Here is a 21750-nt window from a genome sequence, read left to right as displayed (position 1 = left end):
GTGGGACTTGTACAAGTCGGACGGGTTGCACCTGAACCAGAGCGGGACAAATATCCTTGCGGGGAGGTTTGCTAGCACTGTCGGGGGGGGTTTAAACTAACTTGGCAGGGGGATGGGATACAGAGGGAAGCTGAAATAGGGGGGGATGTGCTGCCAATTATGGAGGAAAAAACAAGTCAGCTTGGTAGACAGGGCAAATATATAAGGGCAAGGCTGGATGGCATCTATTTTAATGCAAGGAGTCTTGCAAATAAGGTGGATGAACTGAAGGTGTTGATAAACACATGGGAGTATGATATTGTTGCTATCACGGAGACATGGTTGAGGGAGGGGCAAGACTGGCAGCTCAATATTCCAGGGTACAGAATCTTCAGGCGAGACAGAGGGGGAGGTATAAGAGGAGGGGGTGTCGCAATATTAATTAAGGAGTCAATTACTGCAGTAAGGAGGGATGATATATTAGCAGGGTCCTCTAATGAGGCCATATGGGTGGAGCTTAAAAACAAAAAGGGGGCAAGCACTTTGCTGGGAGTGTACTATAGGCCTCCAAACAGTCAGGGGGAAATAGAGGAACAGATATGTAGGCAAATCTCAGAGAAATGTGCAAATAATAGGGTAATAATAATGGGGGATTTCAACTTCCCCAATATTAACTGGGATAGTCAAAGTGTGAAAGGCTCAGAGGGTGTAGAATTCTTAAAGTGCATCCAGGAGAGCTTTTTGAGCCAGCATGTAGAAAGTCCTACAAGAGAGGGGGCGGTACTGGACCTAATTCTAGGGAATGTGGCCGGCCAAGTGGAAAAAGTGCTAGTAGGTGAGCACTTTGGTGATAGTGACCATAATATGGTAAGATTTAAGGTGGTCATGGAAAAGGACAGGGATGGGCCGGAAATAAAGGTTCTAAATTGGGGGAAGGCCGATTTTAATAGGATAAGGCAGGATCTGGCCAAAATGGACTGGGATCAGCTACTTGTAGGAAAATCCGCATCGGAGCAATGGGAGGCTTTCAGAAGGGAGATTGAGATCATACAAGGGCAACATGTTCCCATAAATGTCAAGAGTGGTTCCAAAAACCACAGGGAACCGTGGATGTCAGGGGATATACGGGAATGGATTAGGAAAAAAAGGAGGGCTTTTGGTAGATACAAAAGGCTAAAGACGGAGGAAGCCCTAGAGGAGTACAAAAAGTGCAGGGGGATACTTAAAAAAGAAATTAGGAGATCAAGGAGGGGCCATGAAATAACACTGGCGAGCAAAATAAAGGAAAATCCGAAGATGTTTTATAAGTATATTAAGGGTAAAAGGATAACTAGGGAAAAAATAGGGCCCATTAGGGACAAAAGTGGCAATCTGTGTGTGGAGCCGGAAGATGTAGGAGGGGTTCTAAATGAATTTTTTGCATCTGTTTTCACTATGGAGAAGGACGATGTAGACATAGAAATAGGGCGGGGGGACTGTGATATGCTCGAACATATTAACATCGAGAGGGAGGAGGTATTGGCGGTTTTAGCTGGCCTAAAAATGGATAAATCCCCAGGCCCGGATGAAATGTACCCCAGGCTGCTGTGTGAGGCAAAGGAGGAGATTGCGGGGGCTCTAACACATATATTCAGGACCTCTCTGGCCACAGGGGATGTGCCAGAGGACTGGAGAACCGCTAATGTAGTACCATTATTCAAGAAGGGTAGTAGGGAAAAACCGGGGAACTACAGGCCAGTGAGCCTAACATCAGTGGTAGGAAAATTACTGGAAAAAATCCTGAGGGACAAAATTTGTCTCCACTTGGAGAGGCAAGGATTAATCAGGGATAGTCAACATGGCTTTGTCAAGGGAAGATCATGTCTGACTAATTTGATTGAATTTTTTGAGGGGGTGACTAGGTGTGTGGATGAGGGTAACGCAGTGGATGTGGTATACATGGATTTCAGTAAGGCCTTCGATAAAGTCCCGCACAGGAGACTGGTCAAGAAGGTAAGAGCCCATGGAATCCAGGGTGCCTTGGCACATTGGATACAAAACTGGCTTAGTGGCAGAAGGCAGAGGGTGATGGTCGAAGGTTGTTTTTGTGACTGGAAACCTGTGGCCAGTGGGGTACCACAGGGATCGGTGCTGGGTCCCTTGCTGTTTGTGGTCTACATTAATGACTTGGATATGAATGTAAAGGGTATGATCAGTAAATTCGCGGATGATACTAAAATTGGTAGGGTGGTAAATAGCGAGGAGGGTAGCCTCAGTCTGCAGAACGATATAGATGGGTTGGTCAGATGGGCGGAACAGTGGCAAATGGAATTTAACCCGGAAAAGTGCGAGGTGATGCACTTTGGGGGGTCTAACAAGGCAAGGGAATACACAATGAAGGGAAAGACCCTAGGCAAGACGGAGGGTCAGAGGGATCTGGGTGTGCAGGTACACAGATCCCTGAAGGCGGCGGAACAGGTGGATAAGGTGGTAAAAAAGGCATATGGGATACTTGCCTTCATTAGCCGAGGCATAGAATATAAGAGCAAGGAGGTTATGATGGAGCTGTATAAAACACTGGTTAGGCCACAGCTGGAATACTGTGTGCAGTTCTGGTCGCCACACTACAGGAAAGATGTGATCGCGTTAGAGAGGGTGCAGAGGAGGTTCACCAGGATGTTACCAGGGCTGGAGCGCTTCAGCTATGAAGAGAGACTGGGCAGATTGGGTTTGTTTTCCTTGGAGCAGAGGAGGCTGAGGGGGGACATGATTGAGGTGTACAAAATTGTGAGGGGCATAGATAGGATGGATGCTGAGGAGCTTTTCCCCTTAGTAGAGGGGTCAATAACTAGGGGGCATAGATTCAAGGTAAAGGGCGGGAGGTTTAGAGGGGATTTGAGAAAGAACTTTTTCACCCAGAGGGTGGTTGGAGTCTGGAACTCACTGCCTGAAAGGGTTGTGGAGGCAGAAACCCTCACAACATTTAAGAAGCATTTGGATGAGCATTTGAAATGCCATAGCATACAAGGCTACGGGCCAAATGCTGGAATATGGGATTAGATTAGACAGGGCTTGATGGCCGGCATGGACACGATGGGCCGAAGGGCCTCTATCCGTGCTGTATTACTCTATGACTCTATGACCCCGGACAAGCAGCAAGAGCGCTCAATGGGCTTTGCAAGAATAGCGGGCTTCCCCATGGTGCAGGGTGCCATTGACTGCACGCATGTGGCTTTGCGGGCGCCGCAAGAGAATGCCGAGGATTACCGCAACCGGAAGGGGTTCCATTCGTTGAACGTCCAGTTGGTCTGTGACCACAGACGGCTGATACTCGCTGTCATTGCCCGCTTTCCAGGCAGCAGCCACGACGCCTTCATCCTGCGCCAGACTTCTGTGGCAGACCTTTTCGAGGCCCCGGCTCACCCAGGAGGCTGGCTTCTCGGGGACAAGGGCTATCCTCTGTGCACGTGGCTGATGACCCCGCTCCGTGCGCCCAGCACCCCTGCAGAAGAACGATACAATGAGAGCCATCAAGCTACCAGGAACATCATTGAGCACACAATCAGCGTGCTCAAGCAACGGTTCCGCTGTCTGGACCATTCCGGAGGAGCCCTTCAGTACTCACCTGAGCGAGTCTCCCATTTCGTTGTTGTGTGCTGCATGCTGCATAACCTGGCAATCCTCAGGACTCAGCCACTGCCACCAGACATTGGAGCACCAGCAGAGGAGGAGGAGGAGGAGGACGAGCACCAAGACGGGAGGGAAGCACAAAGTGCAAGGGCCGTCCGTCAGCGGCTTATAGCAAGTCGCTTCTAGGCCCCCTCTGAGGGAATGGCTTCTGCCATTGAAAGAACATGAATGGAACCGTGCCGCAACCCCTAAGCCGGTCAAGGCAACAAATAGTTCAAAGAGCAAACATGCACATTCTGAATAAAGACACTTCTTTATTTAACAAACTATGTGCCCTTCCCGCATGAAAAAGTAACAGAGAGAAACCCCCAAAAAAACAGTCAGTCACATAACTGGCTCTCACAACCTGGAGACAATGACCAAAATAGTAACAAAAATATGACCACGATCCTCGGCCTTCAATTAAACAATGAACAACATTTTGCCACACCTCCTACTTTTTGCCCTTTGAGGGTGATTTGCTTCGCTTGAGAGATTGTCCCCTTTCCACCCTGCAGCTCCTCCGCAATGGGACCCCAGTGGCTGCAGCAAGGCTGGGGGAAGGCTGCTGAGTGTCAGAAACTGAGACTGCAGATGCCCTTGAGGGACGGCCTGGACCAGCTCTGGGCCTGGAGGGCCCAGCTGCTGACTGCTCCAACTCTGCATGGGCAGCACCAGTCTGTCCTACAGGTGGTGGCAGCTGCAGTGGAGAAGTGACAGCGCTGGCAGCAGGAATGCTGTCATCGTGAGGGAGGACAGCAACTCCCTGTTCGGCCGACACACTGGCACTCCCACGGGGCAGCACTGCAGCATGCGGAGCAATCTGCTGAAGCACAGATTGCTGGCCTGCTGCGGCGCGGCGAGGGCCCCGGCCATTCGTGCCCGATCCAGTGAGGGTGGCAGCAGTCAGTGCTCGTGTGGCCTTAATCTGCGTCTGCATGAGACCAGCCACTGACTGCATTGCAGCACTAAGCAATTGCGTGGCAGCCATCTGTGCTGCGCCGAAGTCCTGGAGACTCCTTGCCTGTGCTGCGCCAAAGTCCTGGACACTCCTTGCCAGTGACTCAATGGATTCGGGCATCCTTGCCACTGCAGCCATGAGCTCAGTGTGCCTGTGCTCCGCCTGGGCGCTCATTTCAGCAAGGAGCCGCACCTCTTCTGCGCTCACTGTAGCAGGACTCGAGGTCAGACTCTCCCTCCGGGGAGAAGGCCGCCGAGCTTCCCTACCCCCCTCGCGTTGCTGCAGCCCGCTGGGTCCTGGAGCTTTACCCTCATCAGACCATTCCCCCCCGCTCCCCTCCAGGGAAGACGAGTCCTCATTATGGCCATGGGCTGCCTCGGCTGAGGGTGGCACTGATGGTCCGGCTTCCTCCTCGTCGTCGCCTTCAGAATCACTCACCGTGGCAGCTTGAGGGCCCACCTCCTCACCTGGTGAATCAGCATCTGAAAGCAGGGAGGTACAAGAGTGGCTTTAGCGTGAGGACAGGGTGGCAGCAAGGGAGGCATGAGTGCTGCAATGTACTGATTTGGCTCGAAGGTGGCAAAGGATGCTGGTGTGAGGAACAAGTGGAAGGAGAGAGGTCAAAAAGGTGATGACCTTACCAGTGCTGTCCATAACGGGGTCGGCATCTCCAGTGGCAACGGGGCCAATCATCAGGCCTGCCATAATCCGCTGGACTCGCTGCTCCAGATCGGTCAGGGCTTGAAGGTGAGGCCGGCCGCCCCCGGTCCGTTGCTGCTGCCTCCTGTTATGCGCCAGCTCGCCCTGCAAGAGAAAGGACGGGGTCTGAGTACAGTGTGCAGCCCTGATCTTGGCTGCAATGCCTCCCATGGTCGAATAGCCCTTACAGTGTGCAGCCCTGATCTTGGCTGCAATGCCTCCCATGGTGGAATAGCCCTTAGTGTGCAGCCCTGATCTTGGCTGCAATGCCTCCCATGGTCGAATAGCCCCAATGCCCAGCCCTCATCCAGCACCTATGGCCCTTTCAGGAAAGTCACACGCACATTCAGCACTTTACACACTGTAAGGGCTATTCGACCATGGGAGGCATTGCAGCCAAGATAAGGGCTGCACACTAAGTCGAATGGTTGAATAGCCCTTACAGTGTGTAAAGTGCTGAATGTGCATGTGAGTTTCCTGAAAGGGCCATAGGTGCTGGATGAGGGCTGGGCATTGGGGTTTTCAGGGCCCATTGGCCATAAAGTGAGGTGGACATGCAGGGATGAAGAGGATTCTGAAAAGGGTACTCACCCTGACGACCCGAGTGAGGTCGTTGAACTTCTTCCTGCATTGCACAGGGGTCCTAGGCACCATGCTGCTGGAGGTCACTCTGTGAGCCACCTCCCTCCAAGCTTTTCGATAGTCGCTGGGCAGCGGCCTCCTGCCACTGTCCGGGTACAGGAGAGATCGCCTGCGCTCCACCGCGCCAACCAGAACCTCCAAGGCCCCCTCGCTGAAGTGCTGCGCTGGCTCCCTGGCCCTCTTCATGGTCCTTGGCTTTAGAATGTGGCAACAGGTCTGTCCAGGCCGAGATTCAGGGCTCCGAAGCGCAGGGTGTGGCTGCAAGTCCAAATCGACCCTCCCCTTTAAGAGCTGACCGGCGCCAGCGTGTCTGTGTCCAATCGCTAACTGGCCGCACCTGTGCTGCGCCCGCCCTCGGAGGTAGCGCCTTGCTCCTCTGGCTTAGCGCCTTAAGACAGTCGTGCAGCGCCTGTTTTAGTGCTCCAAGCACCTCCTGGGGCGAAGCAGGCCAATTTACCAGTAGGTGGCGATAATTTGCGCCGGGCGCAAAATTTCACGCCCGGCCGATACTTACGCCCCAAATGGGGCGATACCGAATTTCTCCCCCTTTGAATTTTAATGGAAAATGGTGAAATCTGCTTGGCTTTACACCCGTTGGCCCTGCAGAGTCGGGAGTTAAACCCCAATTGGGCCCGGATTGTAGGCTGGGGAGAGGGTAACAGAACTCCTGGGTTCTTTAGCCACTGCCAGGAGATTACATGGCTGGGGTGGAGGTGGGAGGAAGTATCCAGTCATAACACTCCAGGCATCACGAGTGTGGGGCAGGCTTGGTGTCAGCTGTGGCTCAGTGGTTGCACTGTCAGCTCTCAGTCAGAAGGTTGTAGGTTCAAGTCCCACTGCAGAGATTTCAGCACAAAATCCAGGCTGACACTGATGAGTACTGAGGGAGTGCCGCACTGTCGGAGGGGCAGTACTGAGGGAGCACCGCACTGTCGGAGGGGCAGTACTGAGGGAGCGCCGCACTGTCGGAGGGGCGGTACTGAGGGAGCGCCGCACTGTCGGAGGGGCGGTACTGAGGGAGCACCGCACTGTCGGAGGGGCGGTACTGAGGGAACGCCGCACTGTCGGAGGGGCGGTACTGAGGGAGCGCCGCACTGTCGGAGGGGCAGTACTGAGGGAGCGCCGCACTGTCGGAGGGGCAGTACTGAGGGAGCACCGCACTGTCGGAGGGGCAGTACTGAGGGAGCGCCGCACTGTCGGAGGGGCAGTACTGAGGGAGCGCCGCACTGTCGGAGGAGCAGTACTGAGGGAGCGCCGCACTGTGGGAGGGGCAGTACTGAGGGAGCGCCGCACTGTCGGAGGGGCAGTACTGAGGGAGCGCCGCAATGTCGGAGGGGCAGTACTGAGGGAGCGCCGCACTGTCGGAGGGGCAGTACTGAGGGAGCGCCGCACTGTCGGAGGGGCAGTACTGAGGGAGCGCAGCACTGTCGGAGGGGCAGTACTGAGGGAGCGCCGCACTGTCGGAGGGGCAGTACTGAGGGAGCGCCGCACTGTCGGAGGGGCAGTACTGAGGGAGCGCCGCACTGCCGGAGGGGCAGTACTGAGGGAGCGCCGCACTACCGGAGGGACAGTACTGAGGGAGCGCCGCACTGCCGGAGGGGCAGTACTGAGGGAGCGCCGCACTGTCGGAGGGGCAGTACTGAGGGAGCGCCGCACTGTCGGAGGGGCAGTACTGAGGGAGCGTCGCACTGTCGGAGGGGCAGTACTGAGGGAGTGCCGCACTGTCGGAGGGGCAGTATTGTCGGAGGGGCAGTACTGAGGGAGCGCCGCACTGTCGGAGGGGCAGTACTGAGGGAGCGCCGCAATGTCGGAGGGGCAGTACTGTCGGAGGGGCAGTACTGAGAGAGCGCCGCACTGTCGGAGGGGCAGTACTGAGGGAGCGCCGCACTGTCGGAGGGGCAGTACTGAGGGAGCGCCGCACTGTCGGAGGGGCAGTACTGAGGGAGCGCCGCACTGTCGGAGGGGCAGTACTGAGGGAGTGCCGCACTGTCGGAGGGGCAGTACTGAGGGAGCGCCGCACTGTTGGAGGGGCAGTACTGAGGGAGCGCCGCACTGTCGGAGGAGCAGTACTGAGGGAGTGCCGCACTGTCGGAGGGGCAGTACTGAGGGAGCGTCGCACTGTCGGAGGGGCAGTACTGAGGGAGCGCCGCACTGTCGGAGGGGCAGTATTGTCGGAGGAGCAGTACTGAGGGAGTGCCGCACTGTCGGAGGGGCAGTACTGAGGGAGCGTCGCACTGTCGGAGGTGCAGTACTGAGGGAGCGCCGCACTGTCGGAGGGGCAGTATTGTCGGAGGGGCAGTACTGAGGGAGTGCCGCACTGTCGGAGGGGCAGTACTGAGGGAGCGCCGCACTGTCGGAGGGGCAGTATTGTCGGAGGGGCAGTACTGAGAGAGCGCTGCACTGTCGGAGGGGCAGTACTGAGGGAGTGCCGCACTGTCGGAGGGGCAGTACTGAGGGAGCGCCGCACTGTCGGAGGGGCAGTATTGTCGGAGGGGCAGTACTGAGAGAGCGCTGCACTGTCGGAGGGGCAGTACTGAGGGAGCGTCGCACTCCCGGAGGGGCAGTACTGAGGGAGCGCCGCACTGTCGGAGGGTCAATGCTGAGGGAGCGCCGCACTGTCGGAGGGTCGGTACTGAGGGAGCGCCGCACTGTCAGAGGGTCAATGCTGAGGGAGCGCCGCACTGTCGGAGGGGCAGTACTGAGGGAGCGCCGCACTGTCGGAGGGGCAGTACTGAGGGAGCGCCGCACTGTCGGAGGGGCAGTACTGAGGGAGAGCCGCCCTGTCAGAGGGGCAGTACTGAGGGAGCGCCACACTGTCGGAGGGGCAGTCTTTCAGAAGAGATGTTAAACCGACGCCTTGTCTACTCTCAGGTGGACATAAAAGATCCCACGGCACTATTCGAAGAGGAGCAGGGGAGTTCTCCACGGTATCCTGGCCAATATTTATCCCTCAATCAACATAACAAAAACAAATTATCTGGTCATTATCACATTGCTGTTTGTGGGAGCTTGCTGTGCGCAAATTGGCTGCCGCGTTTCCTACATTACAACAGTGACTGCACTTCAAAAAGTACTTCAGTGGCTGTGAAGCGCTTTGGGACGTCCTGTGGTCATGAAAGTTGCTGTAGAAATGCAAGCCTTTCTTTCTTGATGGACCAGCTAGTCTTTTCCGCCTGTCATTGTATGTAACTCGAAGAGATGGAAAGCTAGTGCAGCAGTAAGATATAAAACACAATGCTGCCTAAAGGGGCACCAGAAGTACTGGAGAGAGCAGGAAACCTGGGAGAGAGAAGGGTGGCAGTCACTTGTATGCAAAGGGGAAGCTGGCTAAGTACATGAGTGAGGAAGGAATAGAAGGATATCTCAATAGGGTGAGAGAAGCACATAAGAAATAGGAGCAGGAGTAGGCCATACGGCCCCTCGAGCCTGCTCCGCCATTCAATAAGATCATGGCTGATCATTGACCTCAACTCCACTTTCCCGCCCGATCTCCATATCCCTTGATTCCCCTATCACAGCCTTGAATATACTCAAAGACTCAGCATCCACAGCCCTCTGGGGCAGAGAATCCCAAAGATTCACAACCCTCTGAGTGAAGAAATTCCTCCTCATCTCAGTCTTAAAAGGCCGACCCCTTATCCTGAGACTGTGCCCCCTAGTTCTAGACACTCCAGCCAGGGGAAACAGTCTCTCAGCATCTACCCTGTCAATCCCCCTCAGAATCTTACGTTTCAATGAGATCACCTCTCATTCTTCTAAACTCCAGAGAGTATCGGCCCATTCTACACAATCTCTCCTCACAGGACAGCCCTCTCATCCCAGGAATCAATCTAGTGAACCTTCGTTGCACCGCCTCCAAGGCAAGTGTATCCTTCCTCAGATAAGAGACCAAAACTGTGCCCAGTACTCCAGGTGTGGTCTCACCAAGGCCCTGTACAATTGTAACAATACCTCCTTACTCTTATACTCCAATCCCCTTGCAATAAAGGCCAACATGCCATTTGCCTTCCTTATTGTTTGCTGTACCTGCATGCTAGCTTTCTGTGTTTCTTGCACGAGGACACCCAAATCTCTCTGAACACCAACATTTGAAAGTTTCTCACCATTTAAAAAATATTGTTTCTCTATTCTTCCTACCAAAGTGAATAACCTCACATTTCCCTACATTATACTCCATCTGCCACCTTACTGCCCACTCACTCAGTCTATCGATATCCCGTTGCAGACTCTTTGGCCGCGATTTTACCAGCGCTTAGAGGGTGGGTTTTGGAGGCGGGTCATAGGTTAAATTCGTTTTGATTGACGGCGGGTTCCGATCCCACCGTCAACCCGCCTCCAAACAGCTTCCCCAAATGTCGGGTCCCCGATTTGCGAATGGACCCGACACCTAGCGGCAGGAAGCAGATTAAAGCCAATTACCTGCCTATTAACAGGTACTTGCCAGTAGTTTTCAGCCTATTTTTGGATTTTGCCGCTTCTGGCTGGGGTTTCCGGACAGCACGCCAGGTAAGTGTGGCGTGTTGTGAGCCTGCTGTAATGTTTGTGGAATGATGACAGCTGCAGAAGTGGTGTGATGGGTCCAATGTTGCACATGGTGAGTCTCAGAGCAAAGGAAATGTTGGTCACTGCAGTTTTAACACATTTACAGATTTCTTTAGCTTACGAGTTTTTAAATCCATGTCCAGTGCCACCTCATTGGGAGAACCTCTCTCACCAGTGACAGATCGCTTCTGTCACCTCACCTGCAGCTGCCATCTATTCCAGCCTATGGAGGGAGTCATTGGAGAGCCTGGGTGCAAGAGGTCACCTTTGTGCAGTGATTGTCAATGTTTGCAGCTCCTCAATGCTGTCAAACACTGAGAAATCAACTGTCAAAATAAAATTGTGCGTGGTCCCTTTAAGGAAACCAGCAGATGACGCGTCATCAAATGACGTCATTTGACCCGTTTCCTGTTAATTGGCTGGCAAGCCCGCAGGGCGGGGCTTAACAAGGTCAATCAAGGCAAAATCACGTCTGTGGAGCGGGTGCAGCTGGGAGCGGGACTGGAAGGCGGAATCCAACTGACCCGCACTCAACACGCCTCCATTAATAAAATCGCAGCCTTTGTGTTCTCCTCACAGCTTACTGTCCCACCTAGCTTTGTATCATCAGCAAACTTGGATACATTACACTCGGTCCCTTCATCTAGGTCATTAATATAGATTGTAAATAGCTGAGGCCCCAACACTGATCCTTGCGGCACCCCACTAGTTACAGCCTGCCAACCTGAGAAAGATCTGTTTATCCCTACTCTCTGTTTTCTGTCCATTAACCAATCCTCTATCCATGCTACTATATTACCCCCAACCCCATGAGCCCTAATTTTGTGTAATAATCTTTTATGTGACACCTTATCGAATGCCTTTTGGAAATCCAAATAGACTACATCCACTGGTTCCCCTTTATCTACCCTGCTAGTTACATCCGCAAAAAACTCCAATACATTTGTCAAACACGATTTCCCTTTCACAAAACCATGTTGACTCTGTCTAATCATATCAGAGATGAAGTAAATAGTGGGAGGAGGCTCGTGTGGAGCACTGGTGTAGACCAGTGGGCCTGTTTCCATACTGTAACGGACCGATTACAAATGATTTATACTCTTAAGAAGTGAAGAATAAGGAAAGATTTTAGAAAGTTTTTACGATTACAAACTGGTTCGATAAGTGAGAAATAGGTGCGTTTTTTCTGCCAGACACAGAATTCCAGAACCTGGAGAGATTCAGGACAAGGAAAACTAGGAAATGTCTTTTTTTTGTTTGGTTTAGGCCTATATGATATCATCATTCCCCCATTTCTGCCCTAGGATCTGCTGTAAAACAGAGATAACTTAGACCAGGAGCTGAGGGAGGCCGATTCCTGTGGTTCGGATGCTCTGCAATCATTTGTCTTCTCATGGCAGGTCCCCTGAGATCATTGTCTGCCAGTATCTGACCCCTCAGAAACTCCCACTCAGGTACATCACGTTTCCCCTCCAACACCTCATCTTCTCACCTCTCTGTGGGTTGTCAATCACCCTCTTGTCAATTCCACATCTGGACGGTCTGTGTCACCCAGCGTTAACCTACCTGGGCTGGTGAGGGCAAGTGATGGGCTTCACGATGGAAAGGGACAATTTCTGCTGGCAATGCTAGATATTGAAGGTTCTGTACGATTCCTTATCTCTCTCTCTGCAGCATCTTTTTCGCTTTCGGTTTCTGTGGAGATGAGAAGAACGTGAAATGTAGTGAGTTTCCGGCTGTGCACTTTTGCCTTCCTGTGAAGCTCATGTCAGAGTCTCCTCAGAGTACGAGCCTCAAATAGAGGAACCATTTCTGATATGTAGAGAGGACTGGTGTAGACAAGGAAAGGTACTGACTGAGTCAATATGGTTTGGAGTTCATTCAAAGATATAAAAGGGCTTGTTGCATTAGTTGGGTGTTTAAAGAGCTCCAAATTGTGGAGCAGGAAATGGAAGAGGAAATCTGCAGCCAGATTTGAAAGAAAAGCAGGGTCTCAAGATTATTGTTCTGGTAAAGTTTAATTATCCATTTATCAGGTGGGACAGAGAGGGAGCTAATGGGAAAAAGGAAACGGAATTCCTAAAACGTGTACAGGACTCCTTCCACCAGCAGGTTAGTGAGCCAACAAGGCCATTTGGGACTGAGCTGAGGAGAAATTTCTTCCCTCAGAGGGTTGTGAATCTTTGGAATTCTCTACCCCAGAGGGCTGTGGAGGCTCAGTCGTTGAGTATATTCAAGGCTGGGAGCGATAGATTTTTGGTTACTAAGGGATATGGGGATAGTAGAGGAAGGTGGAGTTGATGTAGATGTTCCGCCATGATCTTGCTGAATTGCGGATAGGCTCGAGAGGCCGTATGACCTACTCCTGTTCCTATTTCTTATAGAGTCATGATGGCACAGGAGGAGGCCATTTGGCCCATCGAGTCCGTGCCGACTCTCTGTAGAGCAATCCAGTCAGTCCCATTCCCCCGCTCTATCCCCGTAGCCCTGCAAGTTTATTTCCCTCAAGTGCCTATCCAGTCTCCCCTTGAAAACATTGAGTGTCTCCGCTTCCACCACTTCTGTCGGCAGCGAGTTCTAGGTCGCTGCGTAAAAAAGTTTTTCCTCGCATCCCCCCTGTATCTCTTGCCCAAAACCTTAAATCTGTGTCCCCTAGTCCTTGTACCATCAACTAGTGGGAACAGCCTTTCCCCGTCTAGCCTATCCAAACCTGTCATAATGTTGTTCTTAAGGATGGAGGTGTCCATAGAATCATAGAATAGGACAGCACAGAAGGGGGCTATTCGGCCCATCGAGTCTGTGCCGGCTCTTTCGAAGAGCAATCCAGTCAGTCCCACTCCCCCGCTCTTTCCCCATATCCCTGCATTTTTTTCTCCTTCAAGTATTTATCCAATTGTCTTTTGAAAGCTGCTATTGAATCTGTATCCACCACCCTATCAGGCAGCGCATTCCAAATCCTAACCACTCGCTGCGTTAAATAGTTTTTTCCTCCTGTCACCTCTGGTTCTTTTACCGATCACCTTAAATCTGTGCCCTCTGGTTATCGACTGAAGGGGTAATAGGGTTAGTGCGAAATTGCTGTGCTTAAGAAAAACAGTTCTTGAAACCACATCAATCTAAAACAGTTCTTGAAACTACATCAATCTAAAACAGTTCTTGAAACTACATCAATCTAAAACAGTTCTTGAAACTACATCAATCTAAAACAGTTCTTGAAACTACATCAATCTAAAACAGTTCTTGAAACTACATCAATCTAAAACAGTTCTTGAAACTACATCAATCTAAAACAACATTGTGTGCAAATTATGTATATGAACAGCCACCCCCGGATAATTGAATAATGTGTAACCTTTAAATTGATTGGATCTCCGAGGAGGTGTGGCAGCTAAAGGGTGTGTATAAACATGTGGGGGGAGAAATTCGGTATAGCCCCGTTTGGGGCGCTAGAATTGGCACTGCGCAAATTTTATCGCCAGGCGCAACTTATCGCCACCTCGAGCAATATTGGGTTGCTGCGCCCCTCAGGGTGATTGTGGCATAAAATCAGGCGCTGCACGGGACTCTTAAGGCGCTAACCCGGCGGCGCTACTCAATTTCTCGGCGGCCGGGCGCAGCGCAGGTGCTGTCAATAATCGATTTCCCCGAGACATGCTGGCGCCGGCCAGCTCTTAAAGGGGCGGATCAATTAGGATCAGCTGCCACACTCTGCGCCTTGTAGGCCTCAAAATCGGCGCTGTGCATTCTGTGGCGTTCCAAACTTTCAACAGATGGAGAGGGTGAGGCAGAGAGTGGAGCGCTTTACCGATGGGGCATTGGATGCTTTGGTTGGTGCAGTGGAGCGCCGGCGAGCGGTGCTGTACCCCGACAATGGCAGGAGGCCTCATCAGAGCGAGTACCGCAGAGCTTGGAGGGAAGTTTGTCAAAGAGTCGCCTCCAGCAGCATCGTGCCCAGGACTCCTGTGCAATGCAGGAAGAAGTTCAACGATCTCACTCGGGTCGTTAGGGTGAGTGCCTTTTTCGCAATCATCTTCATCCCTCCATCTGCACCTGACTTTATGGCCAGAGGGTGCACGATGCCCCAATGGCCATCTGTCAGCCAGCACACACGGCCCTTTCTGGAAACACACACGCACATTCAGCTCAGGGCATAATGTAAGGGCTATTCTACCATGGGGGGCATGTGATGTCAGCTCAGGGCATAATGTAAGGGCTATTCTACCATGGGGCGCATGTGATGTCAGCTCAGGGCATAATGTAAGGGCTATTCTACCATGGGGGGCATGTGATGTCAGCTCAGGGCATAATGTAAGGGCTATTCTACCATGGGGGGCATGTGATGTCAGCTCAGGGCATAATGTAAGGGCTATTCTACCATGGGGCGCATGTGATGTCAGCTCAGGGCATAATGTAAGGGCTATTCTACCATGGGGGGCATGTGATGTCAGCTCAGGGCATAATGTAAGGGCTATTCTACCATGGGGCGCATGTGATGTCAGCTCAGGGCATAATGTAAGGGCTATTCTACCATGGGGCGCATGTGATGTCAGCTCAGGGCATAATGTAAGGGCTATTCTACCATGGGGGGCATGTGATGTCAGCTCAGGGCATAATGTAAGGGCTATTCTACCATGGGGCGCATGTGATGTCAGCTCAGGGCATAATGTAAGGGCTATTCTACCATGGGGGGCATGTGATGTCAGCTCAGGGCATAATGTATCATCACTTCCCGTCCTTTCTCCTGCAGGCCAAGCTGGCCAGGAACTGGAGGGAGCATCTTCGTACCGGAGGTCGGCCTCACTTGCAGACACTCACGGACCTGGAGGAACGAGTCCACCAGATTGTTGGAAGCCGGATGATTGGTCCTGTCACCACTGGAGCTGCCGACCCCATTGTGCACAGCGATGGTAAGGTCATCACCTTTTTGAACTCTCTCCTTCCACTTGTTCCCCCCACCAGCATGCTTTTTCACTCTTGACCCAAGTCAGAGCATTGCAGCACTCATGCATCCCTTGCTGCCACCCTGTCCTTTTGCTAAAGCCACTCTTCAACCTCCCTGCTTTCAGATGCTGCCTCACCAGCTCGGGAGCCGGGCCCTCAAGCTGCCACTGCCACTGACTCCGGAGGAGACGAGCAGGAGGAAGCCGGACCATCCGTACCACCCTCAGGCGAGCCAGCCCATCTGCAGACTGGGGATAGTACTTCCCTGGAGGGGAGCGGGGGGGGGGGGGTGGGGGGAAGGCTCTGAGGAGGAACCAGCTGCAGGACCCAGCGGGCTGCAGCAACGCAAGGGGGGTAGGGAAGCTCGGGGGCTGTCTCCCCGGAGGGCGAGTCAGGCCGCGAGTACTGCTGCACAGAGCGCAGAAGAGGTGCGTGCCCTCGCAGAAATGAGCGCCCAAGCTCGGCTCAGGCACACTGAGCTCATGGCTGCAGTGGCAAGGATGCCTGAATCCATCGAGACACTGGCAGGAGTGTCCAAGGCTTCGGCGCAGCACAGGCAAGGAGTGCGCAGGACTTCGCGGCAGCACAGGCAAAGAGTGCGCAGGACTTCGGGGCAGCACTGGAAAGGACTGTCCAGGACTTCGGGGCAGCACTGGAAAGGACTGTCCAGGGCATCGGGACATCACTGGAAAGGACTGTCCCGGGCTTCACCAAAGCACTGGAAAGGACTGTCCCGGCCTTCACCGAAGCACTGGAAAGGACTGTCCAGGGCTTCACCGAAGCACTGGCACCTGCCACGCAAGTGCTGAGTGCTGCCACGCAGTCACTCGCTGGTCTCATGCAGACGCAGATTGAGGCCACGCGACCACTGACTGCTGCCACCCTCGCTGGATCAGGCAGGATTACCCGGGGCCCTTGCAGCACCACAGCAGGCCAGCAATCTGTGGACCAGCCGATTGGTGCGCATGCTGCGGTGCTGCCCCGTCAGAGTGCCAGTGTGTCGGCCGACCACAGAGCAGGTGTCCGCTCTCAGGATGACAGCATTCGTCATGCCACCACTGGCACGTCTCCACTGCAGCTGCCACCACCTGCAGGACAGACTGCTTCCACCCATGCACAGTTGGAGCAGTCAGCATCTGGGCCCTCCAAGCCCAGAGGTCGTCCAGGCCGTCCCTCAGGGGCATCTGCGCTTTCGGACAGCCAGCAGGCCTCCCCCAGCCTTGATGCAGCCACTGGGGTCCCATTACGGAGGAGTTGCAGGGAGGGAAGGGGCCAATCTCGCAAGAGAAGTAGATCACCATCAAGGGGGAAAGAGTAGAAGGTGCTGCTGAGACGTCTTATTTATAGAAATCAAGGCCGTGGATGCTGGTCTGAATGTTAGTTATGTTTTGGATAGTCTCCCGGGTGTGCGAGCCACTTATGTGTTAGAGTGTTAGTTTTGCTTTCTGTTGCCATTGCTTTGTCATGTTGGAAGGAAGCACATTATGCAAAATAAACAAATGTTTATATTTACATTGGCCATGTCTGCTATTTACATTCATATTGCCCTTCATAGGCTTTGGGTTATCAGAACGGTTCCATTCCTGCTCTTCGAATGGCACCAAGCATTCCGTGAGAGGGGCCTAGAAGCGACTTCTGATCAGCCTCTGACGGACGGCCCTTCCAGTTTGTGCCTCCCTCCCGTCTTGGTCCTCCTCCTCCTCCTCCTCTGCTGGTGCTTCAATGTCTGGTGGCATTGGCTGGGTGCGTAGGATAGCGAGGTTATGCAGCATGCAACATACAACCACGAAGTGGGAGACTCGCTCAGGTGAGTACTGCAGGGTGCCTCCGGAATGGTCCAGACAGCGGAACCGCTGCTTCAGCACGCTGATTGTGTGTTCCACAATGTTCCTTGTCGCCTGATGGCTCACATTGTAGCGTTCTTCAGCAAGGGTGCTGGGAGAACGGAGCGGGGTCATCAGCCATGGGCACAGAGGATAGACCTTGTCCCCGAGAAGCCAGCCTTCTGGGTGAACCGGGGCCTCGAAAGGTCTGCAACTGAAGTCTGGCGCAGGATGAAGGCGTCGTGGCTGCTGCCTGGGAACTGCGCATCGACTGCGAGAATCAGCTGCCGGTGGTCACAGACCAGCTGCACATTCAAGGAATGGAACCCCTTGCGGTTGCGGAACTCCTCCGGATTCAATACAGGCGTCCGCAAAGCCACGTGCGTGCAGTCAATGGCGCCCTGCACCATGGGGAAGTCCGCTATTGCTGCGAAGCCTTCTGCGCGTTCCCGCTGCTTGTCCAGTGTCATAGGGAAGGAGATGTACTGCCGCCTCCTTTTAAACAGGGCATCAGTTACTTGACAGATGCAGCAATGCACCGCAAACTGCGAGATGTTGGCTATGTCCCCAGTTGCGGCCTGAAAGGAGCCGCTCGCGTAGAAGTTCAGGGCAACAGTCATCTTGACAGCCACCGACAGAGAGGTCCTGCACCTTATCTGAGGCTGCAGATCTGGCTGAAGCAGGTGGCACAGCTCAGTCACCACCTCCTTTCTGAAGCGCAGCCTTCTGAGACACTGCTCCTCTGACATGTTCAAGTAGAAGAACTGCTGTCGGAAAACCCTGGCAGCGTAAGGTCTGATGTGGCGACATCTGTTGGCCCTCCTCCGTCTGGCCATGCCTGCCCCTCTCTCCCTGCGTCTCTGTGCCCTTTCCAGATGGTTCAGCAGCAGGACGTTCCCCTCCAATGCAGCCCCCATAATAATAGCGCACAAGAAAGTTTTCCCGTTGTAAATGCTCACCAGCAGTAAGATGATGGTCAGAAGGCTGAAATTCCTCTGCCAGCGCTGGTTCACTGGTGAAATGGCTCTTGGAGTGCAGCTCAGCAACTCTGTGAAACTCTCGAAGAAGTTGTGCTCCCAAAATGGCTGCCGCTTTTATACCAGTGCAGTCCCCTTTAAAGAACGCCCGCCCAACCCGAGAGCGACTGGGGAACGTTCCAAGTAAGCTGTCCTTATTAGCGCCAGGCAGAACGGAGGGGGGCGCCACTGAATTTCCGGTCCGGGGCGCCAAAAAGGCGTTGCACACTGAAATGACGTCATGATCTGCCTGCGCCCGTGAGCGGGCGCTAAGATTTAGCGCCGGCGCTAAAAGTCCACTCAATATGGGAAGAGGCGCAGGGTTCGCTGCGCCCGGGCGCTAGTTGGTTAGCGCCCAACTTCTCGGCCTCTTTAGGCACTAATCGCTGGCGCTACCAACCGAATTTCTCTCCCCTGATCTCTGTGGTCCCGCAGATGATTGAATTATGTGGAAGTGGTGACATGTGACCTCTGTGGTCGGAAGGAATAAACACTGAACGTTCAAAGCATTCGGGTGAGACAACCAGGCACGAACGGCCGGAGCTCTAAGTTGTCTCCCTGATCAGCCCAATTTGTTTGTCTGTAACTGTTGGTCAATCAAAACTGTTCATTGTTGTGTAGGAAACCATTGGAATCTTAATACACTGCCACCCCCCGCTCCCCGGGCCCCACACTGCCACCCCCCGCTCCCCGGGCCCCACACTGCCACCCCCCGCTCCCACACTGCCATCACCCCCCGCTCCCCGGGCCCACACTGCCATCCCCCGCTCCCCGGGCCCCACACTGCCACCCCCCGCTCCCCGGGCCCCACACTGCCACCCCCCGCTCCCACACTGCCATCACCCCCCCCCTCCCCGGGCCCACACTGCCACCCCCCGCTCCCCGGGCCCCACACTGCCACCCCCCGCTCCCCGGGCCCCACACTGCCACCCCCCGCTCCCACACTGCCATCACCCCCCCCCGCTCCCCGGGCCCCACACTGCCACCCCCCGCTCCCACACTGCCATCACCCCCCCGCTCCCCGGGCCCACACTGCCACCCCCCGCTCCCCGGGCCCACACTGCTATCACCCCTCGCTCCCCGGGCCCCACACTGCCACCCCCCGCTCCCTGGGCCCACACTGCCACCCCCCGCTCCCCGGGCCCCACACTGCCACCCCCCGCTCCCCGGGCCCACACTGCTATCACCCCTCGCTCCCCGGGCCCCACACTGCCACCCCCCGCTCTCTGGGCCCACACTGCCACCCCCCGCTCCCCGGGCCCCACACTGCCACCCCCCGCTCCCTGGGCCCACACTGCCACCCTCCGCTCCCCGGGCCCCACACTGCCACCCCCCGCTCCCCGGGCCCCACACTGCCACCCCCCGCTCTCTGGGCCCACACTGCCACCCCCCGCTCCCCGGGCCCCACACTGCCACCCCCCGCTCCCTGGGCCCACACTGCCACCCTCCGCTCCCCGGGCCCCACACTGCCACCCCCTGCTCCCCGGGCCCCACACTGCCACCCCCCGCTCCCCGGGCCCACACTGCCACCCTCCGCTCCCCGGGCCCCACACTGCCACCCCCCGCTCCCCGGGCCCCACACTGCCACCCCCCGCCCCACAGTGCCATCACCTGCTCCCCGGGCCCCACGCTGCCACCCCCCGCTCCCCGGGCCCACACTGCCACCCCCCGCTCCCCGGGCCCACACTGCCATCGCCCCCCGCTCCCCGGGCCCACACGGCCATCACCCCCCGCTCCCCGGGCCCGGGCCCCACAGTGCCATCACCCGCTCCCCGGGTCCACACTGCCACCCCCCGCTCCCCGGGCCCACACTGCCATCACCCCCCGCTCCCCGGGCCCCACACTGACACACCCCGCTCCCCGGGCCCCACACTGCCACCCCCCGCTCCCCGGGCCCCACACTGCCACCCCCCGCTCCCCGGGCCCCACACTGCCACCCCCCACTTCCCGGGCCCCACACTGCCACCCCCCGCTCCCCGGGCCCACACTGCCATCACCCCCCGCTCCCCGGGCCCCACACTGACACACCCCGCTCCCCGGGCCCCACACTGCCACCCCCCGCTCCCCGGGCCCCACACTGCCACCCCCCGCTCCCCGGGCCCCACACTGCCACCCCCCGCTCCCCGGGCCCACACTGCCACCCCCCGCTCCCCGGGCCCAACACTGCCTCCCCCCGCTCCCCGGGCCCACACTGCCATCACCCCCCCGCTCCCCAGGCCCACACTGCCACCCCCCGCTCCCCGGGCCCACACTGCCATCACCTCCTGCTCCGCGGGCCCCACACTGCCATCACCCCCTGCTCCCCGGGCCCCACACTGCCACACTCCGCTCCCCGGGCCCCACACTGCCACCCCCCGCTCCCTGGGCCCGGGCTCCACAATGCCACCCCCCGCTCCCCAGGCCCACACTGCCACCCCCCGCTCCCCGGGCCCCACAGTGCCATCACCTGCTCCCCGGGCCCCACACTGCCACCCCCCGCTCCCCGGGCCCACACTGCCACCCCCCGCTCCCCGGGCCCACACTGCCACCCCCCGCTCCCCGGGCCCACACTGCCACCCCCCACTCCCCGGGCCCCACACTGCCACCCCCCGCTGCCCGGGCCCCACACTGCCACCCCCCGCTGCCCGGGCCCCACACTGCCACCCCCCACTCCCCGGGCCCACACTGCCATCACCCCCCGCTCCCCGGGCCCCACACTGCCACCCCCCGCTCCCCGGGCCCACACTGCCATCACCTCCTGCTCCGCGGGCCCCACACTGCCATCACCTCCTGCTCCGCGGGCCCCACACTGCCATCACCCCCTGCTCCCCGGGCCCCACACTGCCACACCCCGCTCCCCGGGCCCCACACTGCCGCTCCCCGGGCCCCACACTGCCACCCCCCGCTCCCCGGGCCCCACAATGCCACCCCCCGCTCCCCAGGCCCACACTGCCACCCCCCGCTCCCCGGGCCCCACAGTGCCATCACCTGCTCCCCGGGCCCCACACTGCCACCCCCCGCTCCCCGGGCCCACACTGCCACCCCCCGCTCCCCGGGCCCCACACTGCCACCCCCCGCTCCCCGGGCCCCACACTGCCACCCCCCGCTCCCCGGGCCCACACTGCCATCGCCCCTCGCTCCCCGGGCCCACACTGCCACCCCCCACTCCCCGGGCCCACACTGCCACCCCCCGCTCCCCGGGCCCACACTGCCACCCCCCACTCCCCGGGCCCACACTGCCACCCCCCGCTCCCCGGGCCCACACTGCCACCCCCCCGCTCCCCGGGCCCACACTGCCACCCCCCGCTCCCCGGGCCCACACTGCCACCCCCCGCTCCCCGGGCCCACACTGCCATCGCCCCTCGCTCCCCGGGCCCACACTGCCACCCCCCGCTCCCCGGGCCCACACTGCCACCCCCCGCTCCCCGGGCCCACACTGCCACCCCCCGCTCCTCGGGCCCCACACTGCCACCCCCCGCTCCCCGGGCCCACACTGCCATCACCCCCCGCTGCCCGGGCC

The 21750-nt window shown here is 56.7% G+C and overlaps 1 protein-coding gene across 4 annotated transcripts in view; it reads right to left on the bottom strand.

Annotated features, from left to right (window-relative positions):
• LOC147108957 (CMP-N-acetylneuraminate-beta-galactosamide-alpha-2,3-sialyltransferase 2-like) overlaps window positions 1–21750 on the bottom strand; it is a 70358-nt gene that overhangs the window by 45423 nt on the left and 3185 nt on the right. For 3 of the 4 annotated variants that reach the window (XM_086005946.1, XM_086005951.1, XM_086005950.1), the window contains exon 2: window positions 12038–12166. The gene's annotated coding sequence lies outside the window, so the exon portion shown is untranslated. Of the gene's footprint in view, window positions 1–12037; window positions 12167–18194; window positions 18899–21750 lie in introns of those variants that run through there. The other variant, XM_086005947.1, reaches the window with a different exon arrangement.

This window comes from Somniosus microcephalus, chromosome 13 (assembly GCF_052327205.1).
Source record: "Somniosus microcephalus isolate GS21.2 chromosome 13, FLI_Smic_1.0, whole genome shotgun sequence".
Taxonomy (NCBI): Eukaryota; Metazoa; Chordata; class Chondrichthyes; order Squaliformes; family Somniosidae; genus Somniosus; species Somniosus microcephalus.
Note: the sequence above shows the minus strand (reverse complement) of the source record. Positions and strands in the feature narration are given on the sequence as shown.